This window comes from Poecilia reticulata, linkage group LG4, assembly GCF_000633615.1.
Source record: "Poecilia reticulata strain Guanapo linkage group LG4, Guppy_female_1.0+MT, whole genome shotgun sequence".
In the NCBI taxonomy this organism is placed as follows: Eukaryota; Metazoa; Chordata; class Actinopteri; order Cyprinodontiformes; family Poeciliidae; genus Poecilia; species Poecilia reticulata.
Window position 1 is genome coordinate 20,400,141 of NC_024334.1, and position 17,208 is coordinate 20,417,348.

General features: G+C 40.3%; 1 protein-coding gene across 7 annotated transcripts in view; it reads right to left on the reverse strand.

Annotated features, from left to right (window-relative positions):
- Positions 1-17,208, reverse strand: part of dab1a (DAB adaptor protein 1a) — a 238,643-nt gene that overhangs the window by 65,121 nt on the left and 156,314 nt on the right. Inside the window, exon 2 of one of the 7 annotated variants that reach the window (XM_017304519.1) lies at positions 3,783-3,953. The exons of the other annotated variants lie outside the window; for them this stretch is intronic. The gene's annotated coding sequence lies outside the window, so the exon portion shown is untranslated. The remainder of the gene's footprint in view (positions 1-3,782; positions 3,954-17,208) is intronic. 7 annotated transcript variants of the gene reach the window in all.

A 17,208-nucleotide genomic window follows, 5' to 3' on the forward strand; every position in this document is an offset into this window, starting at 1 on the left:
AGATAGAGCGAAAAGAGAAAAACGATAAATTATGCAAATGGAAGTCATTGAGCTCGTTTTAATTTCCTATCCAATTAGTTGAATAATTGCTTATTGCGACGGGCCAACGTATGAATATTTTCTGCATGTACGAATCATGCACTTAACCGTTTTTGAGTGCATGATTGTGGTCTTATGTGTCTCTGGGTTTCCCTTTGATGGCCTGATCCACTGGAAATAGACACTAGTCACAACAAACACTTCTCTTCGATGCACTTTTTGCTTCTTTCCACTGGATAAATACGCCAGCGCCACGATCACGAGTGTTCAGCATGCAATCAAAACTGGCCACCAGTCGGGACAACAACACGCTGCAACGGAAACGTAGAAACACGAGGCGTCGAGCCCACATGACTCCCCGCCTGCATGAATGACAAGAGGGAGCAGTCAGCAGAGGCCTCAGCAGGAAAAGGTAAACATGCGTTCACGCTCACATACACTTCCCCACCCACAATGACATGCCAGGAATAGGATGACAGACACGTGTGCCGAACCCAATCTAACAAAAATATACACACATACACACACACATCATCATCATCTTCACCTAACCTATTTACAGACACCAGGCTGTAGATATCAAAGAGCTGCTCTGTCTATGGGGAATTCCTCCTTTTTCATGTTTTAAGGGGAAATAGATGAAAACGAATCTCGTTTTCCCTGCACCTCCCCAGTGTACAACTGTGTGTGTGTGTGTGTGTGCGTGTGTGTGTGTGTGCGTGTGCATGTGTGTCTCCTCTGCCTTGTTAATGTGCTAAAATGTAAATCGGTTCCTATTCAGACGTGTGTGTGAGGCAGTCTTTTTTATGCAAAGAGGAAGCAGCAGCTTTGCTGACAGATTGTGGTTATGCCTTTATTAATAAAGCCACACTCTGATTCCACCTCTCTGACTGCGTCTCTACGCCACGTCCTTCAGATCTACGCCACTCACCCCGGCGATTAACGGCAGCAAAACACACCTGCTGGGGTTTAGGACTCAATTCGGGGTCTAACTGATAGCATAAGCAGTGAGGTTTTATTCAGATGGGGTCTTTTCTTTCTCCTCGTTTCTTTAAGTTATCAATTCAGATGTCCCTTCGTTCTGCCACAGACGCCTGCGTGTTACTCATCTTCCTCGACATGAAGCATCTTGTGGAGCCGGAGGTTTGCCTCCAACCCCCACTGGGAATTATTCAGTGATTTGTGGCTGCTTGTAGTAAGCAGAAATGGGCCACGTAAGCAATATGGAAATTGATTTTCATGACCGCCAGAGCACATTATAAACACATACCAGGAGCTGCATCCATGACCACCGCTTCCTCATGCCTTCAGATACACATTAGTACAATTTTAGATATTTTGATGGGGTTTTAAAGGGTTTAATTTTATGGTTGAGCAGAGGACAAACGCATGAATGATGGGGGCTGAGTAATGTGGAGTTAAAATGCTATCACTGCCTTTCTGTGGCATTTATTATAATGTTTAGAGTGACAATAAAACAGAAGAAAAAAACATTTTTTTTGGCTACAAATCTATCAGTCCATACATTCAGTCCTTCAAACACAAACACTGCTCTATAAATCTAACCTACCATCGCCATAAAGGCCACTTCACCAGTCAGTAGTGCAAACTCACCATTAACCAATACACAATAATGGCTATTCATCATATTTTGAAATGCAGAAAAGTGAACAAATCTGCTCCCCAACCACGTTATCAAGCACATCCGTTCAATTGCTTGTTAACACCAGTACCTCACCTGCCAATCACACGGCAGCAACTCTCGGTGACAACAACTTGCCTCCCAGATGGGAAGAAAGTGGATTTAAGGGACTGTGAACGCGGCATGCTTGTTGCTACCAGACATGACGGTTTTAGTGGTTCAGAAACTGTTGATCCACTGAGATTTTCATGATCAAATGCCTCCCAGATACACACAGAATGGACTGAAAAGAAAAAAAATACCAAAAGAGCAGCAGATATGAGAGCAAAAATTACTTTTTGATGTCTGAGAAGAATGGGTAATCTGATATGAGATGTTGTAAAGGCAAATGTAGTTCAAGTAACTCCTTATTACAATCAAGGTATGCAGGATACAATCGCTGATGCTACAATTTGCACAGGTTTAATAGGAGAAGATCACAAACAACTTTCCTAATCTTGACTTCAGAGTAATTTATTAAATAAACACTCCACAGATCCAGTTATGAGTGTGCATCTTCGTGCACTGATTTTCAACAACCTCAGATGGAAACTTGAGGCCAGCTTCAACAATGCCAAAACCGAGCTGGCGCACTTCAGCATTTCCATCTCAGGGTGAAATCATTCCTCTAGTGGCTGAAGGGACTTGATTTAAAAAAGAAAAATCTCAAAGCTCAAAAACTTGATGCTTAATTTTTTTCACCCAAAACTGCTATACTAGCTAGAGGATCATGCATTTCATGTGTGAATGTATCGCATCAGACAACATGCTTCATATTTAAAAGAGATGGAAAAAGAACAAAAATCTGAGGAAAACGACTGCAGCTCACAAACTGTGAAAATCAGGAAGCAAGAGAGAGATGGAAGATGCAATTCTGTTTGTAGGAATGGGCATTTTATTTAGTGAAAATGTTCCAATCTCGATAAGAAATTAGATTTATCGTGACGACAATAACTTTCAAGTAATGTTTGAAAATCCCCAATAACTGACTGTCAGAATTACTTACACTATTTTCTCCACCGTTGGTGCCATGACAGGATCAATACATTTGAAAGTATGATTAAATACATTTAGTGTGTGTAATTTTGTCATAAAAAAATCCCAATACTTTTACTGCTATCTGTAACTGGGGACCTGATGAAAGTCATTATAAAAATGATTATGCTTTCTGTAAAAATCAACATTTGTGCACATGGACTTTTTGACTGCAGTGACATGCGGTTAAAGCCATAAAGCTTCCAATAAAGAAAAACTGCAAAGGCGTTGCAAGCGTCGTTTATCATCGCTTTCATTGTTATCACAGCAAATATTGGGATAAAACTTTACTGGTATTGACGTATTTTAAAGAGATTCACCTGCAGACTTTTTAAATCTTTTCTATTAAAGCAATAACGAGGAATTATCCTGAACCGTAGGGAAAAAAAGTGTCAAAAGACGAGTCAAAATAACTTTAATGATGAAGCAGTTCATATTTCTAAGCTCTTGTTTTATGCACAGATTTTCACAAACGTCCAAATGAAAATTAGGTCCATGCTTTAATTATGCCGACAACATCCTGATACAAGAAGAAAATTATGAACTGGTGGACTTTTTCATCTTACAACAGCTACAAGGAGCTGCCATGGCTTCAGATCAACTGAAGACAGAGAAATACTGTAAAACACAAACATGTTCTGTATTATAAATGAGCCCACTAGTGTAATCAGAGGTATTCAGTCAACTTTTTACAGAAAGAAACATCTTTTTTTTTAAATTCTGAGATGAAAACACAGCGTTGACTATAGACGGTTGGCAGGAATGTGTGTGCATGTGTGCACATTTGTCATGGAGGAAAGAAGGAGGCACAGTTGTTGCTGTGGACTTGAGAAGGAGGCCTCAAAAAAAAAAAATCCTGAGAACCTCTGGTGAGTTGCAAGTCTTTCCCATTACTCAATAATCAAGTTATTATTCGATAAAATACGCGTTTGCTGAAATATTCAGTAGCTTTTGCTCCAACGGAGACAGACTGAAAGTTTCCCAAGAAATGACTAAAGAAAAAACAGACAGACTTTTCCGAGGTTACCTGTAGCATTCATCCCAAGCCGTCAGTAAAAGCGTTTTGCTCGTCAGGAGAAGCAGTCGTTCCAAATTTTGTGCGCTGTGATAGTTGCCAGGTAAAAATATCCACTCAACATGATTTAGATCCCTCACGGCCCCATCGCTGAGCCCTAAATGAGTGATGAATTCGCCCCATCTGTGGAGAGGAGGAGAAAATATGAGGACTCTGATGCATAAAAATAGAGCCGGAGTCTACCGGAGCACAAGACTGAGACTTAATGAGGGATGCAATCATCAATTATTCAAAACACTTAATCATGACCGCTGCACAGCGTTGCTGCACGAAAACACACATGCGCACACAAAACAAACACACACCACGTCTTATAAAGGCATGTGGAAAGCAAAGATCGTGGATTTTGAGCAACAACTGGAACAAAAAAAGCTTTCTTTACCTCTTTAACTCTGATTTTGTTGCCCAATTCAAATAAACACAGCCAGACTTTTAAAACATAATGCTCTGTCACTTCAGTTTGTATAAACTTTCTTAATCAAAGGTAAAACACATCAATCAGGCGTAAAATTATGACCACTTGCCTATCAGAGTTGTTTCTTTTATTTGCCTGTTTGCTGTCACAATGTCTATGTGCTCACTAGGTAACAGCCACATGATGCAAACAAAAACATGATTCATCAGAACAGACCACATCGCTCCAAGGCAGGCCAGCTCCCAGCTTGGCCTGCGCAAAGAAAATGATAAACTTATACGGCGCACAGCTTTCTGTAACTAGTAGAAAGTTAATGAATATTTACAATTCAAAGACATGATTAATTTTCTCCCTTGCTCTTCTCTTCCATTACTCCCCACCACCTCGTATCTGCTCCATACTTTGGTTTTTAAATGTTCTGCCTCAGATTGGGTTCTAAATTACGTCTTCCTGCCTTTGACACTTAACTGTGATTTATGTGACAATTTGAATGCAATTGGACAAAAAAAAAATCTAATAAATATTGTTTTCAGTCTATTTCAAAAGTCCTACTTTATTATTTGGTATGTTATTAAATTGGCGAATCTCATTAAAATCTCAATCATGCATAAAAATGTCATTATTACAATTAGATTTTGGTTTCTATTCTAAAGTATTTAATAAAATAACTTAAAATGCAGCTAACTCTCACTGAAGAAAAACCCAGGCATACTAGCACAGAAACTCAGCTGCAAACAAAGGCATATATATATATATGTACACTAGCACTACCGGTTGCTACTATTAAAGATGTGCAAATGTCTTTTCAAAAGGTTCATGACGTGAGAGATCAAAAACTAGTCCGCAGTTAAATCTACCAAACTTTAATAATAATTTGGGGATCAGACAGAAATGATGCACGCAAAGATTCAGTATTTTTTTCTGATTACTCACAGTGACAGATTCTAGTCACACCCTTAAGCAGCAAAACGACCTTCATCTGGAACATTACCGCCACGCCTGTCTGCATAACTAATGATTTTGGGTTACTTTTAACAGTTTCGGTTCTATGAATCACACTTCATTATAAGGAGTTGTTACTTCCAGTCCAGGATACAGCATGATACTATGATCTGATACTACTACAGCAGATCATACTCAGTTAATTAATATAAGCTTCAATACCTGCTAACTAACATGTTGTAATAACAGAATAAAGGTAATCCCATACTGTAATAAGACTAGATAGAATCCCACATCAGGAAATTTCATGAGCAGCAGGATTCTGTCAGACACCTGCTTTCAACATAAATACATGTTAACGGTGTCGGAACATGACTGATCGACAAAGTTCAAGCGGCAGCACCTGCGGACATCTGCTCAAGCTAAACAGATGTTTTCAGCAGCTGGCTTTACATCAGCTACAGTAGACGACAGCGAATACTCAACCCTCAGCATAAAGTAATGCACTCAATAAGAGCAATAAACACAGAGAGAAATACATGAGATTTAATAAATTACAGATAAAAGCTCTTACTCGTGTGACAAAGAAAAATGTAAACTAAGTCTGATGTGTCCACAAATGAAATGTGATCTAATCCGTCTACTTATATAGTGCAGCTACTTGAAGTGTTATACTTTATACATTTGATTGGACTGCCAACACGGTTACTATGTCACACTGACGTAATCCTACAAACTCAGTGATCTTATAAACTCGGCTTCAGTTTCCTCAAAATCCAAATGTGATTGTTGGAAATCACATTTGAAACATACTGTTATCAGAAATCAGGGTTTACCTCAGTGTATCATAAGCCTGGTGGGCCACCAGGCTTTACCTGTGTCCCCACCAGGCCTAGCATTGTTGATTTATTAGGTATTTTTTAATGACTGTCTTTTCTAAGACTTTATAGTTGGCCTGGGCAAAGGTATTAATATTAGTCTTCCAAAAATGCATAACTATCAGATGACATTTTCCAATTTCCTGTCAACTTTAAACATTTTTTAACTCAAAAACATGGTAGGTGGCTGGATGAGTGCCGTAGCGCCCTAAGCACCGGGCTTAGCAAGTGTTCTAGGGGAAACCCAGGAAATGATAAATTAAACACTGCGTCATAAAATAAAGCCAACAAACGAAGCCTTTCCATATTGTTGGAAGTTGTGAAACAAACAAAACAGATCCGATGTTAATATCCTGTTTGAAGAACGCCATGAAATTTTTCGCAACAAAACTTTACAGATTAAATTTTTTTGTGGCTTACTAAGACTACAGTAGGTGATTGAATACTAATTCCATAACCATCTCGTTACCTTTCCGCCTGCCCTGCCACCAATCTATTATTTCTCTCTCATATTTCTCTAATCTAAAGAATCCCTCACTCTATAGTTCCTGTTCTTAGTGAGGTTTCATTTTTTTCCCTTTATCTTCAAATGATTCAGCACTCACACAGCTACGCATCGATGAAAAAAAATGGGGAGAGATTTCTAACTCCTTCATTTCCTTTGGCACATTTTATGTTATAAGTGTTTACATTTAACTGTTGAATTAAGACAAGGTTTACACAAATTAGCTTGTGTGTGTTGTTAAAAAACACGGAAAATTCAACACAAAAATTTCATCAACCCCATAAGAAAAACAAAACATCTTGTTTTGTTCAACAGATCATTCTAGATTTTCTTCTGCTTGAGATTGTATCTTTTATTTATGGAGCGACTTAAGGTTTCTTTTGGCTCAAATTGACTGTTAGAAAAACCTTTAAGCATCTGTCGTATGTATCTCGGTATGCGCTGCTAAATAACAGCTTTTAAAACCTTGCAGCGTTTCTGCCTCGGGGTGTTAGAGCTGTTTCAATCAAACTGCTTATTCACCCAAATGAAAAGACTCAGGAATTGCATGCAGTGTCTATTTGAAAAACCTTGCTGCTCAAAACATTGTAGGACCGATTTTTTTTTTTTTTTTTTTCCGCTGTTGTTGTTTCTGCACAGGCTTTTAGTGGCAAAGAATAAGGCAGTAATCAAGAAGGGGAAGGATTTGATGGCAGCAGAGACGAGACTGAAGTGACTAAGAGGAACTAAAGTTGCTTTAGGGCTAAATCTTGCACAGAGACAGACTAAAAACCTCTCGGCTCACAAGCCGCCAGCGATCCCCAACCAAACACCCCACTGATGGCAAGTCGAACCGAGACACAATAAGTAGAAACTCTTTCCAACTGCGCTGCAAACCAGCACCCTGGGTGGAGACTCCCAAAGGGGGTACAAGAGCATCATCTACCCTGCTTTTCCCCATAATGTCTTCTGCCACAAGTACCCATCAGTCAGTCGCAGCTCCTGCTCCTTGCCGGTGTGCCTAACCACACACACACCCTGTCACACAGCCGCTCGCTGTTCCAGTTAAAATGCAGACAGCCAAACAAAATCAATCTTTACTCAGTCTCCAGCTTTAATAAAGCCTGTTGTTTCTTATTGACTCTGACATGATCAGCTGCCACACAATTTCACATAGAGGTAAGCCCGGCTTCAAGTCCATCTCTGTGCCTGTCGCCTACACACACACGCACGCGCACACACACACACACGCACACACAAACGCATGCAGACAGCATCGGTAAGCAGCGTGAGCAAACGTCTGACTGGATCATCATGGGACTGTCAGACACACAATTTGCACGCCTTCAGTTTTTTTTTTTTTTTCCCGCTTTGAAACTCTTTGAACTTTCCACACACATATGCGATACACACAACATGGTAATGTGCAGAAATCTTGTGCCGCATGAAGAGTCTGAAAAACTTCCCGGAGGTGAAACTTTCTGCCAGTTCTTGAAATAAACCCTTTTAGCACCCCGCGGTCTGCTGGGCTGCTGGTCTGTCAGAACTCTCACACAGAGTGGTGGGGCTATTGGCATTCGCTTCCCTGTGGGGATCTGAGTCAATACAAACCTCTTAAAACTCCAAATGCTGTGTGTGTTTGTTCGTATGCGCCCGTTCGTGTGTGTTCCAGATGGGAAAAGTAAGGGGAGGGTGGCTGCCACAATTCAATAGCAATTTTATCCATCTCTGGGTAGTTATCTACATGATATCGTGTTATTCTGAGAAGCATTAGTTAGAAATGCGTACACAGGTAGGAGCATAGCATTAGAGTGAAACAGCCTTGCTGGTGCATGCATGCATGTGTGTGTGTGTGTATGTGCAGAAGGTAATCATGGTGTGCTTAGGCAGAGTCCCACCCCGTCAGGGCCCAGCCTCTCAGCGCCATCCATCATAGTGTGGCTGCTAATGATACCAATACATACAGCAGCACACAGCGACTGGAAACCAGGGGAGAGGTGTGTGGAAAGGGAAGAAAAAATGAGGAGCACAGAGGATGAGGGGGAGAAAAAAAAAGAGTTTAGAGAAAGGTATAGCAGATAACTGGAAACAGGAGCTGAGAAAAATAAACTCCAGTATGTAAGGTTTAACATGTTTTAGTTTTTAGAACGATTATTTGCCGTGTTGTGCAACTAGAAATGCAACAACAACAAAAAAAAAAATCAGCTGGTAACCCAAATCGGTTATTTTAAGCATGATCAGTCTTTGTCTGTAATTGGCTAGTCAGAGCTACAAAATGGGTGAACGCTCCATGACGAGCACTTTCAAGTTTTTGCTGAAGACTCTCTTCTGTGTTGAAGTGCTTACTGAATGAGGAAGACTTGGGAAGCCGTCCTCGGTTTCAGTGTTTTAAAGTCAGACAAAGAATTACATGCGTCCATCATGTTATGAAAAATGTTTGGAGGGATTAAATTTGAGATGATATCAGGAAGTTAACGTTAGTTAGCCAGTTTCATCTCTTTTTCAAGTCAGTCCGTCTGTCGTGGAGCATGCTGAATTAGGAAATGTGAGATTTTTGGAAATAACAGAGTTAAGGTAAGGGTCTCCTTAATTCATACTTACATATTGCTAACTATGTTCCACAAGCTTATGCTAAGAAATAAGCCAGCAAAGAACTTAAAATGTCAACTTCTGCTTGTTTTGAAACACTAATCAGATCCTGTTTAGGTGCAGAGCTGTGTAACACTGACTGCTCACTCTCTCTTTTGCTGATAAGAAAAAATAATGAACATTTATAACAGTTTAAGACTCAATAAAAACACTGCAAAATCAATCAACGGTATCAGGAACAAAATGTCTGATCACTGGATCTCTAACACCAACATCAATATGCATTTGGACAGGAGAGAGAGAGAGAGAGAGAGAGAGAGAGAGAGAGAGAGAGAGAGAGAGAGAGAGAGAGAGAGAGAGAGAGAGAGAGGTGTGCAAAGGCTGAAAGACCGAACGCAACCAGCATGAAGAGAAAAGGAAATGCACCGTCACAAGCTGAGTGGAAATGTGACGCTGTGACTGGAATGGGCAATCTGATTTCCTGGTTCTTTACTCCAAGCACACAGCGAATCACAAGCTCACAAAAACCCACATTGCAAACTAATGAATAAATGCACTAAAATCTAAGAGTACTCGGAGTGAACTATTTTTGCAGTGCTGGAGCAAAGAGCCTGCTGCCACGACCGGCGACTTTAAACACAATTTCCAGTCGTCAAAAGTGATGAGGCACAATTGTGCAACATGTGAACATTGAAGTCCTTTCATCTCATGACTGCCACACTAATTCTGAAAGTCTTCAGTCAGCAAGATGGAGAGAGGATAACATTTAGCAGAAACAGTAGAGAGAGGAGTTAATATTTATAAAACAGCAGCTCTAAAACGAGCTTTTTATCTGCTTGAATGTGGTTAAACATAAAACATGCCTAATTCATATTCAACTACTGCAAGAGCAGATACAGAAGAGGAAATAAATGTGTCAGTATGGGAGTAACTTACAGGAGGAAATGTCTGGGCTGTAAGAGGAATTACTTTGAATGTGTTTATTTAAAAAAAAAAAAAGCATCTGAAACATAAAATATTAACGTTCTTAAATAGGGATTTTGTTACATCATGTTTTAAGAACACATGGAATGTAGCAGCATATTTTTCAATGATAAAATTCACCCCAACAGAAACATGTTGATCTGAGCTAGCAGGCAACTTTACTGTCAGTTCAAAGCCTTTTAACGCGCCAGAGAAAATTATTTAAATTAGTTACATTTGAAAACTGTGGATAAAACAGTTTGGAAGTATTTTTGTATATTTAAAACAAAAGAAAACTCAATAGTTGTCGTTTCTCAGCCATGTTGTTCAGTCCTAGTCCGCAACAAGCAATCGTTTCTTAGTAAGTTGATAATCTACTCTCAATAGTTCTCAGTGCCTTCGTAAGAGGCAAAGTATATGAAACAAGAGGCAAACTAGCCTTAAAAAAGTCATAAAAATCTGTCAGTAAAATCTTGTTTTTGCTGGAGGTGGCACTGCGAATGCTGCAGCATCCGATGGTGAGAAAAAGGCGACGCTGAAGCTCCACTTACACGCAACAAAATCTTCCACCCTCTTCATTAAACACCGTTCGCTGCTGGTAAGCCAACAATCACATGTGCAAAAAAAGAGAGAGAAGTACATCTTGATCAACCCAGACCTCCAGCAGGAGAGGAAAAACCTGGAGAGGGTCTTCTCATTATACGCCACAATTTTATATTTGAATTCCTCGAGCAAGACGAGGGCCAGTTGAGCGTTTAAATTAGCCTATCAGATGCCTCCAACGGCTAAGGGAAAATTCTGAATTATATGCTAATAGACATCAGATTATGATTTATAGCTTGGGGCACCTAACCAGCTTCACTCACTCCCACACACTGAAGCCTTTTATTCAATGATTACAGAGGACAAAATGATGATGGTGGATCTCCAGAGCAGAGAGGGCTTTGGAGAACCTCACCATGTCTTGATGAGACGGGCATTGGGGGAAAATGATTTCTTATGAAATTGACAGTGAGATTAAATAAAAAAAGATGTGGAAATGTCTGAAGTTGTATAACGAGGGAGTAGTGTCTTCTCAAGGGAGAAGGCTGCAAGCGAGAGGAAGTCCTCTTTTTTTCCCTCTGCCCTACTTCTTTCTCAGCAGCTCTGCCGTCGTCGCGGAATAACGCAAACAGGTGCAGCACCTCTGACCTCAAACTCCCCACCCCAATCTCTCCCTTTGCGTCTCCATGAAAAATGGGATTCCACCCGCTTTCCTTTGTCTCCCTTCCTCTCCCCACTTCTGTGTTGCTTTCTCTGATTGCTCATCTTTCTTCATTGCTCTGCCTTGCCTCTCTCCCAGGGCTTCCCATCTGTACCGTAACAGGTGTGCTGTGTATATGACTGATGTGTTTGTTACCTGTAGCGCTGCCTGCAGCCACAGTCTGCACTGAGAATAGCTACTTCTGCCTATCTGGCTCCCGACTTACTCGCTACTGCTACTGCTCCCGTCTCCTCGTCCTCCTTCCCCCGTTGACTGTTTCAGATGCCAACAAGAGAGAAGAAGAGTAGCGGCGGAGTGTTTTAGGGAAGCGGCAAGCAAGCTGTTATGCATTTGTACTGCGTCTGAATGAGCCTTTACCAGCCGTGCTGGGGCGGTGTTTTCAGTTTGGCTAATTAGTCCCACCAGCCTACGAGTGCGCATACACACATCAGGCCATATGGGTGCGTGCATGTGTGTGTGTGTGTGTGTGTGTGTGTGTGTGTGTGTGTGTGTGTGTGTGTGTGTGTGTGTGTGTGTGTGTGTGTGTGTGTGTGTGNGTGTGTGTGTGTGTGTGTGTGTGTGTGTGTGTGTGTGTGTGTGTGTGTGTGTGTGTGTGTGTGTGTGTGTGTGTGCGTGTGTGTGTGTGTGTGGCCCGATGGCCCGTCTTATTAGTCTCACAGGTGAGTGATTAAACGCTCGGCAACACCTGGAAGTGTTCCTCCTTCCGTTCCTGAGGATTGTAAATATTCACAGCTACACACGCCTCAATACTTTTCCGGATCAATCCCCACATACAAACACAGAGGCTGCATGTCGGGAAACTTTCTGATGGGGAATTACTACTGGCTCCTCTACTGTGTATATGTCATTGTCAGGGAGAACATGTTTCAGTAATTAAGACCCAAAACGTGACGGAATAATCGCAGCCCTGTTTCCCCACATCATGATGACCCTTCTGCTCACAGACGACGAAGGGGCAAAGATATGGCAGGTCATTTTGCGTCTTTGCCATGTCAGTCTTTTGCAGTTCCCAGGCAGATGAATCCTGTTTATATCTGCATTTTTGTGGATATCATGGGATGCTGGACACCAACCATGGGTTAATTCATACCCAGCAGTGACACACTTAATTTCTTCTGTTACAGACAATTGAATGAAGTAAATTTCTATAATCTACTAAAAATCTACAGCAGAGCCCTGCAATCTTTACCAAAAAAAAGCCATTTCCCTTGAGTCCAACTCAATAAAACCAATTTAAAATCACAAATAGTACATTACTTTTGGAGAAGAGATTATTTTATTTCTATTTTTAGGTTTTAAAAAAAATAATGTGTTTGGAATACATTTTCTTTAATGTTTATATTTTTGGAAAATAATAAAGTATCATTTTCAACATGGTGACAGATCTAACTATTGCTGGTACATTTAGTGTCATTCTGTTGGGAAATTTCAACACCATGAAAAAAACAAAACAAAAAACCCAGCAAAAACCAGCATTTGTTATTGTATTTGTATTAAAAAAACACATTATCTGGTACTTTATCATATCAAGATTAGCTGGCAAAGTGGGAAGTGATCTGTGGCCCTGTGCCAACCTTATATGAAGGCAAAGCATTAACTAGGGATGCACAGATCGATCTGCTCCAATTTCCTTATTTTTGGGTGATTGCGATTGGCCGACGCTTAATGTGAAACCAACCTCATCCACTGATCTCATCTCCCTTCACAAAATCAGCCACTGTCCCTTGTGAAACTGTATTGTTCTATGTTTTTCAGTAAAATAAGAGTGGCACAATGAAAGTGCATTGTGACATTATAATACATGACAGCGCCAGATACTGTACATATAAAAAAAATCGGTGTCACGGTTTTTAAAGTTCAGTGATCAACCAGAAAACTGCGATCGCAGCAGCCTCTACATCAGATATCGTATATCCATCCAATGCTTCATCTTTTAGATAAACAAGCAGGTAAGAAAACAGAAAAACACAACAGATTGTTCCACTGCAGTCGGTGAATGATTTAGCAATGCTGTTGAAAACATAAGCAGTGGTGCAGCACCACCTGTACTCTCTCTGTACATTTTCAATGCTGACATTTCAGAGTAAAAATGGAGTCTTTGCAAGAAAAGGAAGGCTGAAGTGCAGAGCTAAAGTGTAAAACTAAGTGTAAATTTGAATAAGTAGCAAATGAAAACCAAACAGTATGGACAGCAAAGACAAAGTAACTCAGCTGCCAAAGAGCCTCCAACTAACAATTCAGGCCAGGTCAAAGTCATAAAGATGTCTTTAGAAAGACAGTCGTTGCTCATTATCAGGTTAAAAAGTCATTTTCATTCAAAAAAAAAAAAAAAAAAAAAAATCATGACAAGATGCACAATATACTTAATGATATTTGTAAACCCAAAAGTGACACAAAACTCATTGGGATTGTTACTTCTGCAGTTTTAACATTTTTCACATATAAAATGTTGATGAAATCCAGCTGCTGTGTTCTGTTTAGCGCTGCAACTGCTCTACTTATAGAACTGATGGGCTAATGGAGAAACGTCGTCTTTAGAGCAATACTTGTGCTTGTAAAAGACTCATGTCCAGTTCCTTCTCATCAGCATTTTAACCAGCAAACACAGAACCATGAGCAAGTGCAACTACAATTCTCCATTAACTTGGTCTACATGAAGATATTACAACTTGACCAGACAGAGGATGTTTGAAATATAAATTCTTGGTTTCATAAGTTATTACTGACTCTAATAGTGCCAATAAATATAATGTATTTATGGCTTGGAAAAATGGCTAACAAGCAAGCACTTTAACCCTTAATCTCAATTGTTCGTATATGTCAGAGTCCTTGCACTAAACAGTGACTTCTGGCTACTCCCAGTGGTCAAAATAGCATTTTAGCTCATTTTTTATCTCTCTCTCTCTCTACATGTGTGCGTGTGTTAGGAAGATAAATGAGGGCCAGATGGTTTGTTTAATATAAAGTCTATAACGACTGTGAGGAAAGTTTCGAGACGTAACGATAAAGTAATAATCTCAGGCGACCAAGAATAAGCGGTGGCACCTGCAGCTTCAGAAACACACCTGGGAGTGTTTTCATTTTCCTAACTCAATGCTCATTTGTGCGCCTCAGCCTCGGTTTGCAATAGAAGCTTTAATTAATACTCACTGCGCACAACTAGGTATGCTCACTAGCTCTCACGAGACGGTTCTCTAATAAATGTTCTCATCAGTTCTCGTCATTTCATAATTTATTAGCTTCCTGTTTTAAATGGTGCTAAGCAGGCTCTGATCTCATTTGCTCACAAGTTGAATATAAATGGCTTTGCCGTCTGTGCAGGAAGCAAGCTGCGCGGAAGATTTTCAAAATAAATTTAAAGACATTGTTTGATCTTAATTGAGGTTTTCATAGGATTATTTTATCCTTTTGAACACACAAAGTGCAAAGAAGAATCTCTTTAAAACTCAATAAAGCAACAAACCAGCTATTCACAGGAATGAGCCGATTTTCAAGTTAATTGGCTTTGATAAGAGATGATCAGCTTAGATTTATTTATTTATTGTCAGAAAACAACAATCAGTAGTACAGATGTTACGGCTAACTGAAGAAGTTAAATATTTTCATTTATAACTGGAAGCTGTATTAAATTAAATTGTACAAAGTACAAACCTTATAAGATATGGGAAAAAATGGGTTTAAAACAAAGACAAAATGATTACAGAGTTCACGTCTCTATGTTTTCCCCGTTTTATCTTAGCATCTTATCATAGCGATTACCACGTGATAGGATTAGCATCTGATGGGATGCAAAATGGCACCACATTTGGAAGATTAGGAAACGTACTGCAACATTAAATACAAGGATTTACTTTAAAGGGAAAAAAAATGTGACTGTGAGGAAAGGAAAGAGAAAGTCCTTTGGGAGACTGCTGGGGTTATAGGTTTGGAGGAATGGCATTATTGCCCGTGTTACTCTCAAACATAAAGCTAGAGGTACCCAAGCATGTAATCAATTTAACACCTAAAGTCATAGTATGAGACTGCATGTTGTGCAGAAAACCCACAGAGGAAAAACAGGATCACCTTCTCTCTTATTTAATAAACCATGTAGGCAGCAGCAGGGCAGTCGTATGGTCAGGAGCATGCTTCTGCAGGGATTTTATTACAGCGTTTGTGTTCCTGAGGGCTGACGTTTGATGAAAATCACCAGCGTGGGTAATAAATCGCAGAGGTCGATCAACTCTCACGAGGAGGTTTGGGAGCAGGGTCGCTCACCTGACAGATAACATGAGCTTCAAATTCTCTTTTTAGTCCAAATTCCCATTCATCCCCTCGGGCCTCTGTTTATCAGAGAGGCAATTCCTAAATTGTTCTCCCCAGAGAGCTGCGGTTCAAGGCAGCGTGAATGAGCTGCAGTAAGAAGTCACTCGAGGCGGCGATTTGCAGCAAAGGCCAAAGTACGAGTCCGTTTTCTCTGGGCGACCGGAGTCTCTCTAGAGACAGCGGCCAGAGAAAGGTGAGACAAAAGTCTCATCAGCGGCTTAAGAACCCATTCAGCGCTCGCACAAACGGCGCACAATGGGGGCTGCAGGTGAAGACTGGGCTGGGTGAGCAGAGCAGATCACATGAGCTAATAACACAGCCGCACTCAGTGAGGCTCACCAGGCAATCACAACCATTTCTCACCTCACCTCTCTCCATCTCCCACTTCCTGCTGCTCCTTCATTTCTCTCTCTCACTCTCTCTCTAAGCCACATTGAGATAGAATATATATTTTTTATTTTCACATGACGTCTCGCTCTTTTATTGGTGCTTTTACGTTCTACCCACGGGTCACTTGCATTCATAAGAGATGTTTTATGAAATGAAAATGAAACAACGGTTTAGAGAAGCTAAGCTTAACAAAGTCTTGAAGGCTATAATCATTAGGCATAGCATTTAGTTGCTAACAGTAAATGGTTAGAAATGGACTAGTGAGGTAAATTTGGTTGATTTTCAGCTCGAATGATCCTGACAAGTGCTTGTTGGACTCTAAAAGAAAAAAACAACCACAATTATTTTAAGTGAATACTCGAGTCTGGCACAACACAACTTTTTCTGATGTCAACATTCTTCAGTGAGGAAGATGCTACTGCATGAAGAAAGTACATCAGAAGAAGCACAAAGACGTAAGCAGCTATTTTAAAGAAGTAGTCGACAGCCACAAAACCCTGATGGCTGCATCTCTTCTCATTATTGGGTGCTTTGACTCTGGGAGTTTTTGCACAGGACATTACCGGTTCACCAAGACTTCAGTCAAAGACAGCTCAATTCTGTCCAAATTCTTACTTAAAACCACTAAAAAACACATACCAGGCACCTCCAACTTTGCTACACAAGAGAATTTCCTCTACTTCATTTGCTGCAACAGCCAAATTAAGTTCAACTTTTTAAAATTTGCTGCCTTACAAAAACAGTCAGTCCCAAGCACCCTAAAGTCCCTGCCATCAAACATCCTCTCTCGTTCCCATTTGCAGTCAGAATAACCTAATGTAGCTTTAAGCTGCTTTTGCTTTACATGAATAAATAGCTGAGGCAAATTTTCATTTCCTGTAAATGCCTCTCAACTAAATACATACTTAAACTTTAAATCTCTAAAGCCAAATCTAGCACACAAAGCCACATTAAGTGGCTCTGGGATGATCTGAGCTGGAAATTCGGAGCAGTTCAGAGAGGACTTCTGCATTTGATCTCTATTTCTAATGTGTATTTATGCATCTGCTGGTCAAATCCTCTTACACGCCTGCCTGTAAACAACATTAACAAGTGGAAGGACGACTCTGGGGAGGTGCTGAAGAAGAACATCATTGTATATTTACAGC